The sequence below is a fragment of the Chiloscyllium plagiosum genome, unplaced genomic scaffold (assembly GCF_037043375.1).
Source record: "Chiloscyllium plagiosum isolate Xiang-an unplaced genomic scaffold, Cpla_swu_hap1 HiC_scaffold_27, whole genome shotgun sequence".
NCBI lineage: Eukaryota > Metazoa > Chordata > Chondrichthyes > Orectolobiformes > Hemiscylliidae > Chiloscyllium > Chiloscyllium plagiosum.
This window is the reverse complement of record NW_028270165.1, coordinates 88004354-88026239: the sequence shown is the minus strand read 5'-3', so window position 1 is coordinate 88026239 and position 21886 is coordinate 88004354. Positions and strand designations below refer to the sequence as shown.

General features: G+C 45.7%; 1 protein-coding gene, 1 non-coding gene and 1 pseudogene across 2 annotated transcripts in view; 2 read left to right on the top strand and 1 right to left on the bottom strand.

Moving 5' to 3' along the window:
* LOC148144900 (uncharacterized) overlaps window positions 1-21886 on the bottom strand; it is a 492750-nt gene that overhangs the window by 406398 nt on the left and 64466 nt on the right. The gene's annotated exons all lie outside the window — the stretch shown is intronic.
* Window positions 1-21886, top strand: part of LOC148144901 (uncharacterized) — a 64091-nt pseudogene that overhangs the window by 14699 nt on the left and 27506 nt on the right.
* Window positions 18498-18569, top strand: trnae-uuc (transfer RNA glutamic acid (anticodon UUC)). Its single transcript has one exon. It is a non-coding gene; the product is annotated as a tRNA-Glu (tRNA).

Below are 21886 nucleotides of genomic sequence, written 5' to 3'. Positions count from 1 at the left end.
TCCCAGCTGCCATTCATCCAGCCCCACTTCCTTCCCATTTACCTCTCAGCCCCCTTGGGCCACCCTTTATTCCTGATGAAGAGCTTATGCTCTAAACCAAGACTGTTATGAAGCAACATTCTCAACAAATAGGAAATAGCTCCCAAGTCAGATTTCATTCCCTCTTCTGTTTCCCAGTTCTTTCAGAAATAAGAAATATCTTTTTCTTCCACTAGAAAGTGATCTTCCACTTTGCGCTGTCTGAAGTGTTATGCCACATTATTACTTCAGCCACCTGGGAAGAATCGTTTCAACCTGTTTTTCGAACAATTGTGGAGGTGACCAAAAGCAAACATTTCACTCCTCCTCAATGCCCCATTTCTCCTCCTATGAGCCACTTTGTCATGTTGTCTATGTTACAAGCAGCCGAGTGCACTTGGTTTCTGAATTGAAATTTGGCCATTGAAGTGATCAGAATTAATATATATCGATGGATAGCTGTGTCTGCACTAACTGTAATTATCCACCAATACGATGTCCTTTGTTCCACCAAAACTGGAAACAATGATTTGTGATTATATTGCAGTCGGATGTAGAAAGTCATCCCAGCGATCTTCACGTTATTATAGTTTACTGTGGCCATACAGCATTGCGAGGCAGTTTGATGTGACTAAAACTTGGATGGAAAGAATGTAGATTGATGAGAAGGCAAGATGGCAGTGTCTCTGGCCACAATCGATCTGTCTGGCTTGATTATATGAGTGGCGGCTCTTCAAGAGCAACTTCCACTCCATCACTTCAACCAGCAAGAGGAGATAAGTGTGAACACAACATTCCAAGTGTGACATATACGCATTGCTTCGATGTTATTGATCAAAATCCTGGAACTCGCTCCTGAACCTTTATTATAGACCACATCATATTTGTGAAGTAATTTAAGAGGTAGCTCACCACCACTTTTTCAAGAACGGTTTGGGAAGACTTGCTGGCAGAGCCAATGATATGCACATGGTATTGGAAACAGTCTAATCGTATGGATAGATGATTGGCTAACCAATGATACAGGAGGGATAAGGGGCATGCTCAGGATCGCAACTTACAACTAGCAACGTTCCACAGGGATCAGTGCTGGGGCACAAAATTTTTTACTATATTTATATGAATTACTTGGATAAGTAAAGTGAATGTACTATTGCCAAGACTGCAGTAGATACAGTTGATTAGAATGCAGGTGGTAAGGATGACATGAACTCTTCATCCAAGTTCAGTGAGTAATCGGGAAGGCAAAAGGGAGATTGGCCTTTAAATGGAGTACAAAAGTAGGGAGGTTATAGTGAACCTCCGCCTGGAGGTTTTGATTGAAAGTGCAGTGAAGATTCAACCAGCTGACAGTGGATCTGAATCACATGTCGATCAGACCAGGTTTGGACAGCAGGAAACCAGATAAGTTTTTACAACAAATCACAACGATTTCATCATTTGACTCTTAATTCCAGATTTATATTGAATTCAGATTCCACCATCTGCCGTGGCAGATTTTGAACCCAAGTCCCGTGAACATTACCTGGGTGAATGGTCTGGTGACAATAAAGTGGCCATCGCCTCCCCTGAACACATTGGCATATTGTCTTCAGAGGTAACAAAGGAGCAAGAGGTTTCAGCAGCTGCTAAGTTGTTGATATTACACAAGGGAACATCAGCACTCTCAGTAATGGCACATACTGAAGCCAGGGCCTTGTATCAGAGGTAAGGGCTCGGGATCCACAAGAAATAGGAACAGCAATACGCCATTCAGCCTCTTGAGCCTGCTCCTCCATTCAGTAGGATCGTGCCTGATCTGGCATTCGCCATATCCACTTTCCTGCCCTTTTCCTGTAACTGTTCATCCCCCGACTGATCACGAATCTATCGATCCTAGTTTTAAATGTGACAAGAAGGATGTCAACAGAGTTACTGGGGTTGGGGGAGGGGCGGGGGGTGCTCAGGTCGAACTTGGGGACTAAAACAATGGCTTCACACTTCACAATATTTAACTAAGGGAATGTTTATGGTTATCCAATGCTGGAAATTGGGCAGACATTCAGATGAAATTATTGGTAAATAATGAATGAAAGAGGAGTCGGGAGAGAAGTGGTGTTCAGGCACAGTTGGATATCATCAGTATAGATGCCAACACCAGCAGCTACGGTTAAATAAATAAGAACGGAAGACACTAAAAGCAGACCCTCCCAGAGGATACAGCGATGTTGGAGAGGGTCAGTACTGTCATTAACCCTGATCAAGGCTGTCCGCAGGTCGACGAGGGAATGTTTATCCCTGTCACCGTTACAAAGGATGTCAAATATGACCTTGATAAGAACTGTTTCAGGGGTAGAAACCAGACTCGAGGGCTTTAAACACAGAATTCTGGAAAAGCTGGGAATGGCTTATTCAACAATGTTACATCCAAACCAACACTTCCATTGTTGCGATAATTATAGAAGTGTTTTGGGTTTTATTTAGATGATTCTCAGCAATACTGAGTAAGAAGCAACAAAATTAACACAAGAAATATTGCAATTCCTACAATATGCCTGCTCCCAATAGGAGACCACCTGGTGTTCACTTAACTGTCTGCAAGGAGCAATATTGGAAAGGAATTATCCAGTTCATAGCTATAAGAGGGGAGACACAGACTGCTTGATACAAAGGGCGGGAGTAGGCCACTCGGCCCTACGAGCCTGCTGCAACATTCAATAAGATCATGGCTGATCTGAATACAACCTCAGCTCTACATTCCTCCACATCCCCGACAATCTGTCACCCACTTGGTTAGCAAGAACCTGTCTACATCTGCCTTAAAGATTTTGAATTCACTGCCTTTTGAGGAAGACACACAACCATCAGAAAGAAAGAAAAATCATCCTCATTTTTGTCTTCTACTTTTAAAATATGACCCTCTATTTTCAGATATTAAGATAGGGATACAAGCTGCATTCAAATAATACCTGTGGTACAGTTAACTATCTCAAAGTGCTTCGCGTGAACATAATGAGAATTCCTTTAAAAATCACAAGAGTGGAGCACAGATTAGGACAGGTGGCCAAAGACTTGGTCAAAGGGGCAGGTTTAGGGCAATCTTTTAAACAGGTTCAATTTCCCAAACATCTGAGGACTAAGACATAAAGAGCAAACACAAAATAGCAAAGGATGGGAAACAACAGTGTGGACATAATGTCACAGGATGAGTAATCCAGGGAACATGAGTTCAAATCCCACCACAGCAAGAGGTGAGATGTGAATAATTCAAATCATAAATGGGGAACACAAAATTAGTCTCAGTATGGTATCGATGGCACTGACGTCAATTGTCATAAAAGCCCATGTTCACCAATGTCCTTTCAGGAGGGAAACTGCCATGCTTACCTGGTCTGGCTTACATGTGACTCCAGACACACAGCAATGTGGTTGACTCTTAAATTGCCCTCTGAATTGGCATAAGCAAGACACCTTGCACTTAAGGATGGATAACAAACATCAACCTTGTTCAAGTGTCAGAACAGAAATTGCTGGAGAAACTCAGCCAGTCTGGCAACACCGGTGGAGAGAGAGAGAGAAAGAAACAGAGTCAATATCCTGGCCTGAGTCCAGAACAGTTGTGAAGAAGGGTCACAGCACTTGAAATGCTAACTCTGCTTCTCTCTCCACTTGTGCTTCTAGTCATATTGAGTTTCTCCAGCAATTGGTGCATTTTTGTGTTTCAGATCTCCAGCATTGCAGTTCTTTATTACATTGACTTAGGGAAGCTCAAATCCGATAAAAGAATAAAGCAGAAGGGCTGGAATTACTCAGCAGGTCTGGCAGCAGCTATGGAGATAAAAACAGTTAGTTCTTCGGGTTATTGAATGATCTTACATCGGGGACAAACTTTTGGCAAGCTGCAAGAGTAAAAGGCACTGGTGTAACTTCAACATTTGGGAGAACTCTCTCAGCCATGGAGGTCAGACTGACTCAGCATTCTGGTCCTGCTCATTACCTGTTAACTTCTCCATTTGTTGTTCTTGTTATATTTCTACATGGTTGACACATTCCTATGTTTTAAAATGATATTCCAAACTGACAGGAATTTTCCATGTAAGTCATCATACATTAGAGGGTTTGGAACGTGAATGTAACTTTTAAACAAAAAGTATTTATTCATGCATGGGGTGTGGGCATCGCTGGCAATGCTTGCATTTATACCATCCTTAACCACCCTGTGGTTGGTTGGAAAAGTGAATGAAGGTGTCTGAGATTGTCTTGATTAGCACAGCAATCTCAAAGATGGGTGTGCTCAGGTAGAAGTACCCTCCACTCCCACAGCAAGTCTGCATTCACTTCAATTACAGATGCCATCTCACACTCCCAGGAAAAGGACAGCATGGGATTACAATCAGAATAATGCTTCGTCTACTCTTAAATTGAAAGTGAAGCTACCTCAACACTGTCCCCAACAAACACTGTCAAGACAGAGAGAGCATTGGGTTAGATATAGAGTAAAACTCCCTCTACACTTCCCCATTCATTCAGTCCCTGGACAATGACAGCAAAGGGTTAAATAAACAGGAGAGCTTCTTCCATTATGACTGACACTTAGTACGTTCTACACCAATCCTCAAGGATAATTCAGAACTGAGCCTATTATCTGGTACTGAATTCACACACCCTAATGGGAATGACAGCAACAGAAAATCAGGTAAAACACACACAATGTACAACAAAACTAGACCGTTATTGGGATCTAAGATATTTAAATGAGAGAAGATATGATCCCTGCAATGATCTGAATGTGAGCTGAACAACTTTCTCACTTGAACAATATTCTCTGGGAATGCAATGTCCACCTCACTGCTGTCTATTCAAATCCTCTGCTCTCGTTCAGGGCTGAGTTGCGGCTGACCACATGGTGGCGTGGGCGTCAAGAGGTGAGACAATTCAGGTCAACTTGGATTGAGGGCATCCTGTGTCATGCCAGTGAGGTCGAGGGTCGCTGATTTACTCAACTTATAATCGGGGACAAGGGGATGTCAGGCTGGGCTTGTATCAATTTGCGTTTAGAAGAAACAGATGATCTGATGAAGCTGTATAACATCTGGAGAGGCCTTAATGTAAATGTAATGTCCACTCATTTCTAGCCAGAGACTAGCCTCTCATTTAAGATAGGAGAGTTTTGTTTTTCTCTCAAGTATTCCCAAGTCTTTGAAATTCACTTCATTAGAGAGCAGCATGTGGTGGTGGCACGGTGGTTAGCACTGCTGCCTCACGGCATCAGTGATCTGAGTTTGAACCCACCCTCGGGCCGACTCTTTGTGAGGAGTTTGCACATTCTCCCCTTGTGTCTGCGTTGGTTTCCTCTGGTGCTCTGGCCTCCTACCCCAGTCCAAAGGATGTGAAGGTGAGTGTAGATTGACCATGGGAGCTGCAGTGTTACAGAGATAGAGTAACGAACTGGTTTTGGGTGGGACGGTCAGTCAATGTTGACTCGATGGGCTGAATGGCCTACTTGCACGCAATTGACCTCTATCAATCAATAGTATACACTTGCTTTATGGTTACCGGCATCAAATTACATTCGTGGTTTTGGTTATTTCATCTCTTACGTCATCATGTTCAACCAACTGCAGCATCTCGAAACTTGCTTAATTACAATATCCAATATCAGCAGAGTACTTTTTCTTTTTGTCACGACCATTATCTTGAAATCTGACGTGTGACCTCTTCATTGCTGTCAAAGTTCCTTATTTGTCCCTACATTGTCATGGTTTTACTTTGTCGAATGACTTCCTGGCTTTTGCAGTTAAGACCCTATATTCTGCCCTCGTCAACATTTTCCCTTCCAATTCTGTACTAAGGATTTCATGAAAAACCTCAGAGTGTGGTGAGACTGTGGAACTCACTCCCATAGTGAATAGTTGGGGTGAAAGACATTCCAACCCAGGGTAAGCAACCAAATACAAATGAATGTCACTCTCACCAGATTCACAACACAGTGAAATTAAAACATGCAATGTCCCTCAATTTCTCAACTGTTCCTAACCAGACTTGATGAAGAACAGATCTTGCACATCAACATTATAATTTAAACAAAAACCAACAATTATAAATACGGCAACTTTTCTCGGCCAAAGTTAAGTAGATAATCTAATTAATAGCAATGAATTAAACCCTTTGATCAAGTCCCCCATCATCTCAGAAATAGAAATTTCAGCGGCAAATTAAGAAAGAATTTTTTTAAAAAACTTACCAATTCAAACAAACAGTTTCCAACAATGTATTGCCAAGCCTTTGTGCAATACTTGGACTATGAGTTTTTCACAGACACGTAACTGTAAATCCAATTTAAAAGTCACTGCTGAATGTGACGAGACACCCCAAAGTATTCAGTCATTTCTTACAGGCTGGGACTCATTCCCAGAAAGAGCCAACAATTCTTTAACTGGACAGTAGAATCTCGAGAGAACAGCTCCTGGGCTCAACAAGCAGCAACGCCCAATGGAAGCAAAGTTGGCGGCGGGGCAGGGTGGGGCAAGGGCATAAAACAAAAAAGCCCACTGACTCTCCCACTGCACAAACACGCTGTCAGAATGCACAGGGACTGAGTCCTGGGAGTGACCCACAGCAGTTTCATAAAGAGGGCCACACTTGATTAACAGATCTTGCACACCAGAATTATAATTTAAACAAGAACAAACAATTATGAATACCGCAAATTTACTAGGGCAAAGTTAAACTAGATAATCCAGTTAATAGCGATGATTTAAGCCTTATGATCAAGTCCTCCACCATCCCATAGACACAAAATTAAGGGGTAAATTAAGGAAGAGAATTTTTAAAATTATCAATTGAAGCAATCAATTCCCAACAATGGATTGCCAAGCCGTTGGGCAATTCTTCGATGATGAGTTGTTCACAGGCACATAACCGTAAATTTAATTTCAAAGTCACTGCTGAATGTGAATGGACACCCTGAAGTATTCAGCTATTTCTTACAGACTGGGGCTCGTTTCCAGACAGAGCCAATAATTCTTTAACTGGACAGAAAACACTAGAGAGAACAGCTCCTGGTCTCAACGAGCAGCAGTGCCCACTGGAAGCAAAGTTGCGGGGGTTGGGAGCACGACGGCATAAAACAAAAAAATCCGACCGACTCTCCCGCTATAAGCACTGTCAGAATGGGCAGGGGTTCAGTCCTGGCAGTGACCCACAGCAGTTTCACCAGCAGAATCAGATTGTTGGGAGCACTGGTGTGCCCACTGGTGCTTCTGCAAGGTGCAGAATGATGAGAACCTCCGCCTGCACTCGGGGCAGGTGAACGGCCTCTCCCCGGTATGGTCCCCGCCTGTGCCTCAGCAGGTGGGAGGAATTGCTGAAGGCCTGCCCGCACTCTGGGCAGGGGAAGGGCCTCTCCCCGGTATGGACCCGAAGGTGGGATGCCTGGTTAAAGCCCTTCCCGCACTTGAGGCAGGAGAACGGGCTCTCCCCGGTGTGGACCCGCTGGTGCCTCAGCAGGGCAGAGGTATCGTTGAAGGCCTTCCCGCACTTGGAGCAGCTGAAGGGCTTCTCCAATATGTGGACCCGGCAGTGGGTCAGCAGGACGGAGGAATAGCTGAAGGCCTTCCCGCATTCGGGGCAGGAGAATGGCCTCTCGCTTGTGTGACCCGCTGGTACCTCTGCAGGACAGAGGAAATGCTGAAGGTCTTCCCGCACTCAGGGCAGCTGAAGGGTCTCTCCCTAATGTGGACCCGCTGATGGCTCAGCAGGCGGGTGGAATTGCTGAAGCCCTTTCAGCACTCAGAGCAGGAGAACAGTCTCTCCCCGGTGCGACTGCGCCCATGAGTCTCCAGGTCAGATGGGAAACGGAAGCCTTTCCCACAGTCGCCACACTTCCACGGTTTCTCCACGGGACGGGATTCCTTAGGTTTCTCCATGACCGAAGCTTCACCTGCACACAAACGCGTGTACAGTACCTCTCTGCCGTGAATTCCTCTTCCCAGTCTGTATAACATTTACTGGCTCCACAATCAAAGTGCTGCAACAGTCGGGTCTCTCTTCCAGTCTCACTGATGCTGAAAACGTACTGAAACAGGAACTAAAACGCTTGGTTCCTTCTCACAGAATCATGGTCGAAAATTGTTATAGTCCCGATGGATTCAGTGACTGTCAGACATTGACGTGAAATTGAGGACAGCAAATACTGGAGAGTCAGAGTCAAAGTGCAATGCTGGAAAATCACAACAGATCAGGCAGCATCCCAGGAGCAGTCGAGTCAATGTTTCAGGCAAAGCCCTTCAGCTATTGATATTGAAACTTCCGTCTTCAGATCTTCAAATAATCTGTAAAAAGAGATTACAAAACTCATCACTGTCAGTCCAGGTTAGAAATTCCAAACAAGCAATTCTACTTTACGCAGAACATTCTTTTCTTTTCCCACAAAATTGAAAGCACCATCCCACCCCCTCTCACCCCTCTATTCTCACTCCGCTCAAACTAATTCTCCCCATGGCACTGATTCAGGATCTTACAGAGACCGAAAAGTGAAAACATCAAGACAGACACCTCTGAATTTTGGATACCTCCACCTGAAAGTTAGTATCTTTCACGATATGTAGGAGTGAGTAAGTCTGATTTTGGGAAGCAAAAAAAGTACCAATTCAGGATGAACCTTCAATGCAGCTTCTTGAGAAACAACCAGACACGGAATGGTTAACATCTGGTGAGGTGGAGGAAATGAGATATCAAGGCATTGGCACCGACACCAGACAGAAACTGAACATACAGGCATGGCAAACATTACGAGCAAGCCAGAGTCATTGAGATACACAGCACAAAAACAGGTCCTTCAGTCCAACTCATCCGTGCCGACCAGAGAGCCTAAATTAATCTCGTCTCATTTACCAGCACTTGGCCCATATCCCTCTGAACTCTTCCTATTCATATATCCATCCAGACGCCTTTTAAATGTTATAATTGGAAAACATCCACTACTTCCTCCGGCAGATCATGCCTTACACTTGCCTCTCTCACGCCAAACATACTACCCTCCTGTTCTGGACTTCTCCCATCCCTGGGAAATGACTTTGTCTATTTAACCTATCCATGCCTCGCATGACTCTATAAACGTCTGTAAGGTCACCCCTCAGCCTCTGGTATACCGGGGAAAACAGCTCAAGTAATGCACTGCGCGTACTTTTAGCTTCACACTCGCTGAACCTCCCTCCCGTGTAAAACATTGTTTCCCTCCCCAACACTGTCCATGGGAAAAGCCAAGAGTGCTGAGACTCTGGAGTTGGGTGAATGCCACGTAGAATTCCTACAATGTGGAAACACGCCATTCAGCCAAACAAGTCCACACAGACCATCCAAAGTGTAACCCATGCATACAATTTCCCCTATCCCATTACACTACACTACACTTACTGCACACTCTGGGCCCATTTAGTATGGTCACTTCTCCCGAAACCGCACATCGTTAGACTTTGGGAGGAAACCAGAGCAGCCGGAGGAAACCCACGCAGACACGGCAGGGAGAATGTGCAAACTCCACACAGACAGTCGCCCCAAGGCTGGAATCGAACGCTGGTGCTTGGTGCGGTAAGGCAGCAGTGCTAACCACTGATCCATCGTGCTACTTACGTCTGCAAAAGGAGGTGGGGCCTGGGAACTTTGTTAATTGTACCACACAGTGGATTGTTGAGTAAGGTTAAATCTCACGGGATCCAGGGAGAGCTAACCAACTGGGTACAAAATTTAGAAGCGCGTTGTTGTAGATGCTGGAATCCTTCCTGAAAACAACAAATGCTGAAGATCACAGTGGGTCAGGCAGCGCTGTGCCACTCTATGACCGGATAGAGTGGATGTGGAGATGATGTTTCCACTAGGAGAAGGGTTGAGGATGCCAAGTCATTGAGGGCATTTAAGACAGAGATAGGTTCTTGATTAGTAAGGGGTCAAGGGTTATGAGGAGAGGGCAGCAGAATGGGATGGAGAAATATATCAGCCATGATCGACTGGTGGAGTAGACTCGATGGGCCAAATGGCCTCATGCTGCTCCTGTGTATTATGGTCTTAAAGCGGAGCAGTAGTCTTAAGAGGTTCTCACAAACTATTTCAGAATCCTGAAGAGGAGTTGTTGGACTGGAAACCTTAACTCTGCTTTTTCTCCACATATGCTTCCAGTCCTGCTGAGTTTTTCCAGTGTTGTCAGTTTTTGTTTCAGTTTTCCAGCATCCACAGTTCTTTGTCTTATTTATCACAGTCATTTCTTACCTTTCCCAAGTGTCTGGAACTTCATCTCCCTGATCTACAAACTGTTCACTTCCCCTAGAAATGACCACTACCTCCTTATCAGAGTCGACCCCTTTGTTGCAAAATGATTGTTCAATTCTGTGACCAAAATAATTGCATTCGTAATTACTTACACCAGGGACTCTCAATATCTCAGGCAAGAACACAGCCAGATTTTTTCAGACAGTACATTTATGTGATTTGATACAAATCCCTATTCCCTACTTTACCAGCGTGCTGCTGGGAATGGAGGGTTTGAGTGAAGAAGAAGCTGGGACATTTTTCCAACGAAGCCTAGCAAGTTGACAGATAACTTTATAGAGATTTTTAAAATCAGGAGGGGGAAAAAATAAGGTGTCATTTCCTGGAGGCTCAGAATATTTTATTGCTCCAGAAGGTGTAAAAGGGGGTCAAAGATTCAGCAGAATTCGAGTAGAGCTGAGAACAGACAACATTTTACTCTGTGGGAACAGGGGGACCAGAGGACAGAGAAATCAGGACCTGTAATCCGAGCTGACACCAGACTACCATGTTATCAGTGCTTTGACAATGGTACTTCTGTGCGGGGCAGGTTGAATTATGAATTGAATAGTAACTTCCTCAATGAGACTGTGCAGCAAGGCCTGGGCCTGTCTCTGTGGCGCAACTGGTCAGCGCGTTCGGCTACTAAACGGGAGGTTGTTAGTTCGAGACCAGCCCGAGACGGTGCGTTTGTTGTTCTCGCTCCAACTGCTTTCTTGGCTGCCAAGATGCGCGTTTTAATGGTGTCAGCAAAATGTTTCCCAAACGGAAATCTTTTCCACTGAGGAAGCACAAAGGTGTTTCTGAATTGATTGAATTTCTCACGTAAAGGACTGCGGATGCTTACAGTCCGAGACAGAAAGCGAAACTGCTGGAGCAACTCAGGAGGTTTGGCTGTACCTGGATGAGGGAAAAAAAAGTTCTGAAATGTTGTCTCTGATTCTCTTTCTACAGATGCTGCCTGACCTGCTGGGTTGCTCCTGCAATTTCTGGTTTTGTTTTTAACTGAACGTCCATTTCATCCTTCGGGATGAAACACCCAGACCCGCCATTTGCAGATATTTAACCCTTTCGAAACCTGTGAAGTGATTGTATTTAAACAAACTCTGCAATGATTCACTCTTTCTCAGCTCCACAGGCAGAGAGACCTGGGAAATGAAGCTGTCAGGGTGGTTCTGTATTCGTGGGCCGAGTGGTGAATGCGATGGACATGAAATCCATTGCGGTTTCCCCACGCAGGTGTGAACCCTGCCGACTACAGTTGAGAACTGTCGTCAAAAAGAAAGGGAGATTGCTCCACGTTTTTTTTAAAGATGCAAATCAGTGGAGGGGTTGAAATATTTCAATCACATTGGGACTGATCGGGAATCTGCAACCCACTGCCTGTCAGGGTGGAACAAGCAAATACCCGCAGAGCTGCTTTTGAGGATATTAGCCAAGTGTTTGGAAATGAGACGAGAACAGTGAGGGGCGTGAAGTCGTGGTCGAAATGAGGCAGACACCTGAGGACAAAGGTGTTTTATTTGCCAGTGAAAGATACTGCTTCACAAATTTGGTACAATGGAAGGGAAGCAGTGACGATGATGATCTTTGGCTGTTCACCTTGTGAATGTTCCCATTGCTGCGCATGTCCGTATAACGTCAGAACTCTGCAGCATGGCGGCGTCAGGTCCGCACAGTGCCAGGGGCGCAATGGATGACGCATCTGACTCCACCTCCCTGTTTGAAATGCAGCTCACAGCTTCTTCACACACCCCAATTAATCTTTCTCATTGTCCTGAAGCCGGTATAAGGTTTGAATTCCTGATCTGCAGGAACGAGACTCTTTTCACTGTCTCGCGTCAGGAAGTGTCCCTGAGAACATCAGACTCACGTCACAGCGCTGTCAGAGGAGGGGAAGCTGAAAGAGCCCCACACGCTGCTCACGGGCACATTTCACTTTCCCCAACTCACTGCCCCAACCACTGCGGCTCCTGGGAGTGGAAAGGGAACAATCACCAAAACCCAGTCTCAGCTTTGTAAATCTTCAGGAAATAAGAAAACTGATTATCCCTTCCAATCTTCCATCCTGGCCTGACAGCGTTGATTTTAAATGGCTGTCCAGTTAGTGCCGATTCGTTTTGGCTGAAAAAAATCTTCCTTATCTCATCCCAGCATTTCTTGCCACAGAGAACTGTGCGGCAGAGTTCATGTATATATTTCCTTGTATGGTATTTTGTAAATAACATTCGTTCGCGGGTTGTTTGTATTTAAGGTTCACTAGCTGTTGATTCATGCTGAGAGGGTTGAGTTTTCTGGACATCATTTCACAGATGTCTTTTTTGTAAAGTGATGTGGCTAGGGTTTCTGCAGACCTTGTGTCTGCTAGTGTCAGTTTGTTGATGTGAAATCGTCACACTGGGTTTATTGGGTCGGCAAAAGTGAGCACTGCAGATGCTGGCAACCAAAGTTTTGATCAGAGTGGTGCTGGAAAAGCACAGCAGGTCAGACAGCTTCCGAGGAGCAGGAAAACCGACGTTTCGGGCAAAATCCCTTCATCAGGAATAGAGGCAGGACGCTTCCAGGGATGACGAGATAAATTGGGGGTGGGGGGGGGGGGTGCTGGGCCGAAGGTAGCGAAGAGTACAATAGGTGAATGGGGGTGGGGATGGAGGTGACAGGTCAGAGAGGAGGGTGGAGCGGACAGTTGAGAAGGGAGATTGGCAGGGAGGACAGGTCATGAGGACAGCGCTGAGCTGGAAGGTTGGAACTGAGGTAAGGTGGGGGGAGGGGAAATGAGGAAACTGGTGAAGTCCACATTGATGTCCTGGGGTTGAATTTATCCGAGGTGAAAGATGGGGCGTTCTTCCTTCAGGCATCGGGTGGGGAGTGAGCGGCGATGGAGGAGGCCCAGGACCTGCGTGTCCTCGGCAGAGTGGGAGGGGGAGTTGAGAGGGTGATTGCTGCGGGTGTCCTGGAGATGTTCCCTCAAGCGCTGTGATTGACTCTGCGAGGAGTCTCCAGTCTCCCCAATGTAGAGGAGACCGCATCGGGAGCAATGGATACAAGCAATGACATTGGTGGAAGCCTTCTCACGATCGTGGCCCAGGTTCGATTTCCGGGCAGGGAAGCAATATACAATAGGGCTGTGAGGGAGTGCTGCTGTTTCCCTGGTGGTCTAGTGGTTAGGATTCGGCGCTTTCACCGCTGCGGCCCGCGTTCGATTCCCGGTCAGGGAAGTGTTTCTCCGTGGATCTTTTGCCGACCCATTCTCCTTAAATGCGCTGTACAGTTCCTTCTTGGTCTTCGTCGTTACTGGCTACTGCAGTGTGTCGTTCCTCGTTGAAATAGTGTCCTGATTCAGGCTTGTTTGTATGTGGAGGGATCATTGCTTCTGTAGCTAAGTACTTGGTTCGTGTGTGTTGTTTTCCTGTAGACGCTGTTTTGAATTTACCATTGACTGTTCGCTCTACTGTGACATCTCGAAATGGCACTTTGTTGTTGTTCTCCTCTTTTGTGAATTTTATGCCAGTAATGATATTGTTGATGGTGTTGTAGGTTTCCTCTAATTTCCTTCATTTTTTGATGACAAAAGTGTCATCACTGTGGCGGACAACAAAGTTTGAGTCGGATCGTTTGAAGGGCTGTTGGTTTGAGACTCTGCATTATTGCTTCTGCTAGGAATCCTGATACTGGTGGTTTCATGGGTGTTTCGTTTATTTGTTTGTAGGGCTTGTTACTGAATATGAAGTGGGTGGTTAAGGCACAGTTCCACGAGCTGGATAGTGCTATCTTTGCTGATGAAGTTGGTGCTGTGTTTATGTCTTTGGTTCTTCGAGTAGTGTTCCAGTTTTCTTTGGCCACGTTGATGTTAATGTATGTGAACAGGGCTGTTATGTCAAAGGACATCATTATTCCATACTCTTCTAACTTAGTTCTTTGGTGTTCAGGAATTCTTGGATGGAATAAATGGAGTGGCGTGAATCTTCGACTTGGTGTTTTAAACGTCAGTGGAGGCCTTTGATGAGTCTGTATGTTGGTGTTCCAAGTAGTGAGACTAAGGCCTGAGGGGGGCTCCTGGTTTGAAGAGGAGGAGAACAACAACAAAGTGCCATTCTTAGATGTCACAGTAGAGCGAACAGTCAACAGTGAACTTCAAACTTGCGTCTACAGAAAAACAACACACGCAAACCAAGTGCTTAACCACAGAAGCAAACATCCCAACACCCACAAACGAAGCTGCATCAGGACATTATTTCAATGAGCCCCTAAACACTGCATATAGAGGATTATAAAATCATGAGGGGTACGGATGAGGTGAACAGCAGGTGTTCTTTCCCTCAGCTGGGGTTTTCAGGATCAGGGAGCAAATATTTTGAGGTGAGTAGAGAAAGATTTTATAAAGACAGGACAAGGATCGTTTTTTAAGAGAGTGGTCTGAGTGCAGAATGAATGTCCAGAAGAAGTCATAGAGTCATAGAGATGTACAGCACAGAAACAGACTGTTTGGTCCAACTTGTCCATGCCGACCAACTATCCCAAAACAATCTAGTCCCACCTGACAGCGCACGGCCCCATATCCCTCCAAACCCTTCCTATTCATACACCTAACCAAATGCCTTTTAAATGTTGCAATCGTACTAGACTTCACCACTTCCTCTGGCAGTTCATTCAATAAACGTACAATCCTCTGCGTGAAAACATTGCCCCTTAGATCTCTTTTGTATCTTTCCCCTCTAACGCTAAACCCATGCCCTCTCGTTCTGGACTCCCCCACCCCAGGGAAAAAGACTTTGTCTATTTATCCTATCCATACCCCTCATGATTTTATATACGCACAGTTACAACGTTTGAATACGTCCATGAATATGAAAGGTTCGAAGGTTTATGGGCAAACACTGGTAGGTGGGACGAGTTTAGTTTGAGAACATACTCAGCATGGACGAGTTGGATGAAGGGTCTGTTCAGTGCTGTCATACTCTGTGACTGACCTGTACTGGTCTTAAAACCATTTTCTTACCTCCCCCCATAACCATCCACTTCTTTGTTGTTCAAAACTCAGATGAATTTAGCCTTGAATATGTTCAATGACCCCACTTCTGAACTGAATTCCTCTTCGTAATATACCACTTGCCTCGCTCATTGCCTGCTGCATCTGCCCGACAACTGGCATTGACTGGAATGGAGGGACTCTGAGACCCCTTTATACATCCATACATCATTCCTGATAAAGGGCTTGTGCCCGAAACGTTCACTGTCCTGCTCCTCAGCTGACCTGTTCTGCTTTTCCAGTGCCACATTTTTCGACTTTCACCTCTAGTCCTCACTTTCTCCACATTCCAATATATCACCATTTAAACAATGCACTGCTTTTTTTTTAAACAGCCAAGGCTATAACTTCACATTGCGGCACTACACTTGCCATGTGTTTGCCAATTGAGATACAGACCTGGACCAACTTCGGGAAGAGGCAAAACACTGAGTTCTGAACAAAAACCGTAGCACACTCAAAACGTCGGCTCTGTTTACCTTTCCACGGATGCAGCTCGACCCGTTGGCTTTCTGCAGTATTCGCTGTGTTTGAACTGATAGAAGACAATGGTAATTCTGGGCGGGAAGGTTAAATTATGAATTGAATAATAGCTTCCTCAACGAGACTGTGCGGGCGATGGGCGGACCTGTCTCTGTGGCGCCATTGGTCAGCGCGTTCGGCTGTTAACCGGAAGGTTGGTGGTTCGAGACCACTCAGAGGCGGAGCGTTTGTTGTTCACGCTCCAACCGCTTTCTGGGCTGCAAAGATGCGCGTTTTTAATGGTGTCAGGAAAATGTTTCCCAAACGGAAATCTTTTCCACTGAGGAAGCACAAAGGGGTTTCTGAATTGATTGAATTTCTAACGTAAAGGAATGCGGATGCTGACAGTCCGAGACAGAAAGCGAAACTGCTGGAGCAACTCAGTAGTTTTGGATGTTCCTGGATGAGGAAAAAAAAGTTCCCAAATGTTGTCTCTGATTCTCTTTCTACAGATGCTGCCTGACCTGCTGAGTTGCTCCTGCAATTTCTGGTTTTGTTTTTAACTGAACGTCCATTTCATCTTTCGGGATGAAACACCCAGAATCGCCATTTGCAGATATTTAACCCTTTCGAAAACTGTGAAGTGATTGGATTCAAACAAACTCTGCAATGATTTACTCTTTCTCAGCTCCACAGGCAGAGAGACCTGGGAAATGAAGCTGTCAGTGTGGTTCTGTATTGGTGGGCCGAGTGGTGAATGCGATGGATATGAAATACATTGCGGGTTCCCCACGCAGGTGTGAACCCTGCCGACGACAGTTGAGAACTACCGTCAGAAAGAAAGGGAGATTGTTCCACGTTTTTTTTAAAGATGCAAATCAGTGGAGGGGTTGAAATATTTCAATCACATTGGGACTGATCGGGAATCTGCAACCCACTGCCTGTCAGGGTGGAACAAGCAGATATCTCCAGAGCTGCTTTTGAGGCTATGAGCCAAGTGTTTGGAAATGAGACGAGAACAGTGAGGGGCGTGAAGTCGTGGTCGAAATGAGGCAGGCACCTGAGGACAAAGGTGTTTTATTTGCCAGTGAAAGATACTGCTTCACAAAGTTGGGTCGATGGAAGGGAAGCAGTGACGGTGATTATCTTTGGCTGTTCACCTTGTGAATGTTCCCATTGCTGCGCATGTCCGTATAACGTCAGAACTCTGCAGCATGGCGGCGTCAGGTACGCACAGTGCCAGGGGCGCAATGGATGACGCATCTGACTCCACCTACCTGTTTGAAATGCAGCTCACAGCTTCTTCACACACCCCAATTAATCTTTCTCATTGTCCTGAAGCCGGCATACCGTTTGAATTCCTGATCTGCAGGAACGAAACTCTTTTCACTGTCTCGCGTCAGTCAGTGTCCCTGAGAACATCAAAGTCACGTCACAGCGCTGTCAGAGGAGGGGAAGCTGAAAGAGCCCCACACGCTGCTCACGGGCACATTTCACTTTCCCCAACTCACCGCCCCAACCACTGCGGCTCCTGGGAGTGGAAAGGGAACAAACACCAAAACCCAGTCTCAGCTTTGTAAATCTTCAGGAAATAAGAAAACTGATTATCCCTTCCGGTCTTCCATCCTGGCCTGACAGCGTTGATTTTAAATGGCTGTCCAGTTAGTGCCGATTCGTTTTGGCTGAAAAAATCTTCCTTATCTCATCCCAGCATTTCTTGCCACAGAGAACTGTGCGGCAGAGTTCATCTATTTCCTTGTATGGTATTTTGTAAATAACATTCGTTTGCGGGTTGTTTGTATAGGGTATTTAAGGTTCACTAGCCGTTGTTTAATGCTGAGAGGGTTGAGTTATCTGGAAATCATTTCACAGATGTCTTTCATGTAAAGTAATGTGGCTAGGGTTTCTGCACACGTTGTGTCTGCTCGTGTCAGTTTGTTGATGTGAAATCGTCACACTGGGTTTATTGGGTAGGCAAAAGTGGGCACTGCAGATGCTGGAAACCAGAGTTTAGTTCAGAGTGTTACTGGAAAGGCACAGCAGGTCAGACAGCTTCCGAGGAGCAGGAAAATCGACATTTCGGGCTTAAGCCTTTCATCAGGAATAGAGGCAGGACGCTTCCAGGGATGGCGAGATAAATTGGGGGGTGCTGGGTCGAAGGTAGCAAAGAGTACAATAGGTGAATTGGGGTGAGGATGGAGGTGACAGGTCAGAGAGGAGGGTGGAGCGAACAGTTGAGAAGGGAGATTGGCAGGTAGGACAGGTCATGAGGACAGCGCTGAGCTGGAAGGTTGGAACTGAGGTAAGGTGGGGGGAGGGGAAATGAGGAAACTGGTGAAGTCCACATTGATGTCCTGGGGTTGAATTTATCCGAGGCGAAAGGTGGGGCGTTCTTCCTTCAGGCATCGGGTGGGGAGTGAGCGGCGATGGAGGAGGCCCAGGACCTGCATGTCCTCGGCAGAGTGGGAGGGGGAGTTGAGAGGGTGATGGGGTTGATTGCTGCGGGTGTCCTGGAGATGTTCCCTCAAGCGCTGTGACTTGACTCTGCGAGGAGTCTCCAGTCTCCCCAATGCAGAGGAGACGGCATCGGGAGCAATGGATACAAGCAATGACATTGGTGGAAGCCTTGTCACGATCGTGGCCCAGGTTCGATTTCCGGGCAGGGAAGCAATTTACATTAGAGCTGTGAGGGAGCAGTGCTGTCTCCCTGGTGGTCTAGTGGTTAGGATTTGGCGCTTTCACCGCTGCAGCCCGGGTTCGATTCCCGGTCAGGGAAGTATTTCTCAGTGCATCTTTTGCCTACCCATTCTCCTTAAATGCGCTGTACAGTTCCTTATTGGTCTTCGTCGTTACTGGCTACTGCATTGTGTATTGCCTCGTTGAAATAGTGTCCTGATTCAGGCTTGTTTTTATGTGTAGGGATCATTGCTTCTGTAGCTAAGTACTTGGTTCGTGTGTGTTGTTTTCCTGTAGACGCTGTTTTGAATTTACCATTGACTGTTCGCTCTACTGTGACATCTCGAAATGGCACTTTGTTGTTGTTCTCCTCTTTTGTGAATTTTATGCCAGTAAGGATATTGTTGATGGTGTTGCAGGTTTCCTCTAATTTACTTCATTTTTTGATGACAAAAGTGTCATCACTGTGGCGGACACAAAGTTTGGTTTGGATCGTTGGAAGGGCTGTTGGTTTGAGACTCTGCATTATTGCTTCTGCTAGGAATCCTGATACTGGTGGTTTCATGGGTGTTTCGTTGATTTGTTTGTGGCTTGTTACAGAATATGAAGTGGGTGGTTAAGGCACAGTTACACGAGGTGGATAGTGCTATCTTTGCTGATGAAGTTGGTGCTGTATTTGTGTCTTTGGTTCTTCGAGTAGTGTCTCCAGTTTTCTTTGGCCACGTTGATGTTAATGGATGTGAACAGGGCTGTTATGTCAAAGGACATCATTATTCCATCCTCTTCTAACTTCGTGTCTTTGGTGTTCAGGAATTCTTGGATGGAATAAATGGAGTGGCGTGAATCTTCGACTTGATGTTTTAAACGTCAGTGGAGGCCTTTGATGAGTCTGTATATTGGTGTTCCAGGTAGTGAGACTATGGCCTGAGGGGGGCTCCTGGTTTGAAGAGGAGGAGAACAACAACAAAGTGCCATTCTTAGATGTCACAGTAGAGCGAACAGTCAATAGGGAACTTCACACTAGCGTCTACAGAAAAACAACACACGCAAACCAAGTGCTTAACCACCGAAGCAATCATCCCAACACCCACAAACGAAGCTGCATCAGGACATTATTTCAATGAGCCACTACACACTGCATATAGAGGATTATAAAATCATGAGGGATACGGATGAGGTGAACAGCAGGTGTCCTTTCCCTCAGCTGGGGGTTTCAGGATCAGGGGGCAAATATTTTGAGGTGAGTAGAGAAAGATTTTATAAAGACAGAACAAGGATCGTTTTTAAGAGAGTGGTCTGAGTGCAGAATGAATGTCCAGAAGAAGTCATAGAGTCATAGAGATGTACAGCACAGAAACAGACTGTTTGGTCCAACTTGTCCATGCTGACCAACTGTCCCAACCCAATCTCGTCCCACCTGACAGCACACGGCCCCATATCCCTCCAAACCCTTCCTATTCATATACCTAACCAAATGCCTTTTAAATTTTGCAATCGTACTAGACTTCACCACTTCCTCTGGCAGTTCATTCAATAAACGTACAATCCTCTGCGTGAAAACGTTGCCCCTTAGATCTCTTTTGTATCTTTCCCCTCTAATGCTAAACCCATGCCCTCTCGTTCTGGACTCCCCCACCCCTGGGAAAAGACTTTGTCTATTTATCCTATCCATACCCCTCATGATTTTATACACGTACAGTTACAACGTTTAAAAGACATTTGGATATGTACATGAATATGAAAGGTTCGAAGGTTTATGGGCCAAACACTGGTAGGTGGGACGAGTTTAGTTTGAGAACATACTCAGCATGGACGAGTTGGATGAAGGGTCTGTTCAGTGCTGTCATACTCTGTGACCGACCTGTACTGGTCTTAAACCATTTTCTTACCTCCACCCCATAACCATCCACTTCTTTGTTGTTCAAAACTCAGATGAATTTAGCCTTGAATATGTTTAATGACCCCACTTCTGAACTGAATTCCTCTTCGTAATATACCACTTGCCTCGCTCATTGCCTGCTGCATCTGCCCGGCAACTGGCATTGACTGGTGTGGAGGGACTCTGAGACCCCTTTATACATCCATACATCATTCCTGATGAAGGGCTTGTGTCCGAAACGTTCACTGTCCTGCTCCTCAGATGCTACCTGACCTGTTCTGCTTTTCCAGTGCCACATTTTTCGACTTTCACCTCTATTCCTCACTTTCTCCACATTCCAATATATCACCATTTAAACAATGCACTGCTTTTTTTTTAAGCAGCCAAGGCGATAACTTCACATTGCGGCACTGCACTTGCCATGTGTTTGCCAATTGAGACACAGACCTGGACCAAATTCGGGAAGAGGCAAAACACTGAGTTCTGAACAAAAACCGTAACACACTCAAAACGTCGGCTCTGTTTACCTTTCCACAGATGCAGCTCGACCCGTTGGCTTTCTGCAGTATTCGCTGTGTTTGAACTGATAGAAGACAATGGTAATTCTGGGCGGGGCAGGTTGAATTATGAATTGAATAGTAGCTTCCTCAACGAGACTGTGCACGTGATGCTTGGACCTGTCTCTGTGGCGCAATTGGTCAGCGCGTTCGGCTCGTAAACGGGCGGTTTATGGTTCGAGACTACGCAGGGCCGGCTTGTTTGTTGGTCACGCTCCTGCCGCTTTCTTGGCCGCAAAGTTGCGCGTTTTTAATGGTGTCAGGAAAATGTTTCCCAAACGGAAATCTTTTCCACTGAGGAAGCACAAAGGGGTTTCTGAATTGATTGAATTTCTAAAGTCAAGGACTGCGGATGCTAACAGTCCGAGACAGAAAGCGAAACTGCTGGAGCAACTCAGTAGGTTTGGCTGCACCTGGATGAGGAAAAAAGAAGTTCTGAAATGTTGTCTCTGATTCTCTTTCTACAGATGCTGCCTGACCTGCTAAGTTGCTCCTGCAATTTCTGTATTTCTTTTTAACTGAACGTCCATTTCATCTTTCAGACTCGCCATGTGCAGATATTTAACCCTTTCGAAAACTGTGAAATGATTGTATTCAAACAAACTCTGCAATGATTCACTCTTTCTCAGCTCCACAGGCTGAGAGACCTCGGAAATGAAGCTGTCAGTGTGGTTCTGTATTGGTGGGCCGAGAGGTGAATGCGATAGACATGAAATCCATTGCGGTTTCCCCACGCAGGTGTGAACCCTGCCGACTGCAGTTGAGAACTGTCGTCAAAAGGAAAGGGAGATTGCTCCACGGCTTTTTTAAAGATGCAACCCAGTGGAGAGGTTGAAATATTTCAATCACATTGGGACTGGTCGGGAATCTGCAACCCACTGCCTGTCAGGGTGGAACAAGCAGATACCCGCAGAGCTGCTTTTGAGGATATTAGCCAAGTGTTTGGAAATGAGACTAGAACAGTGAGGGGCGTGAAGTCGT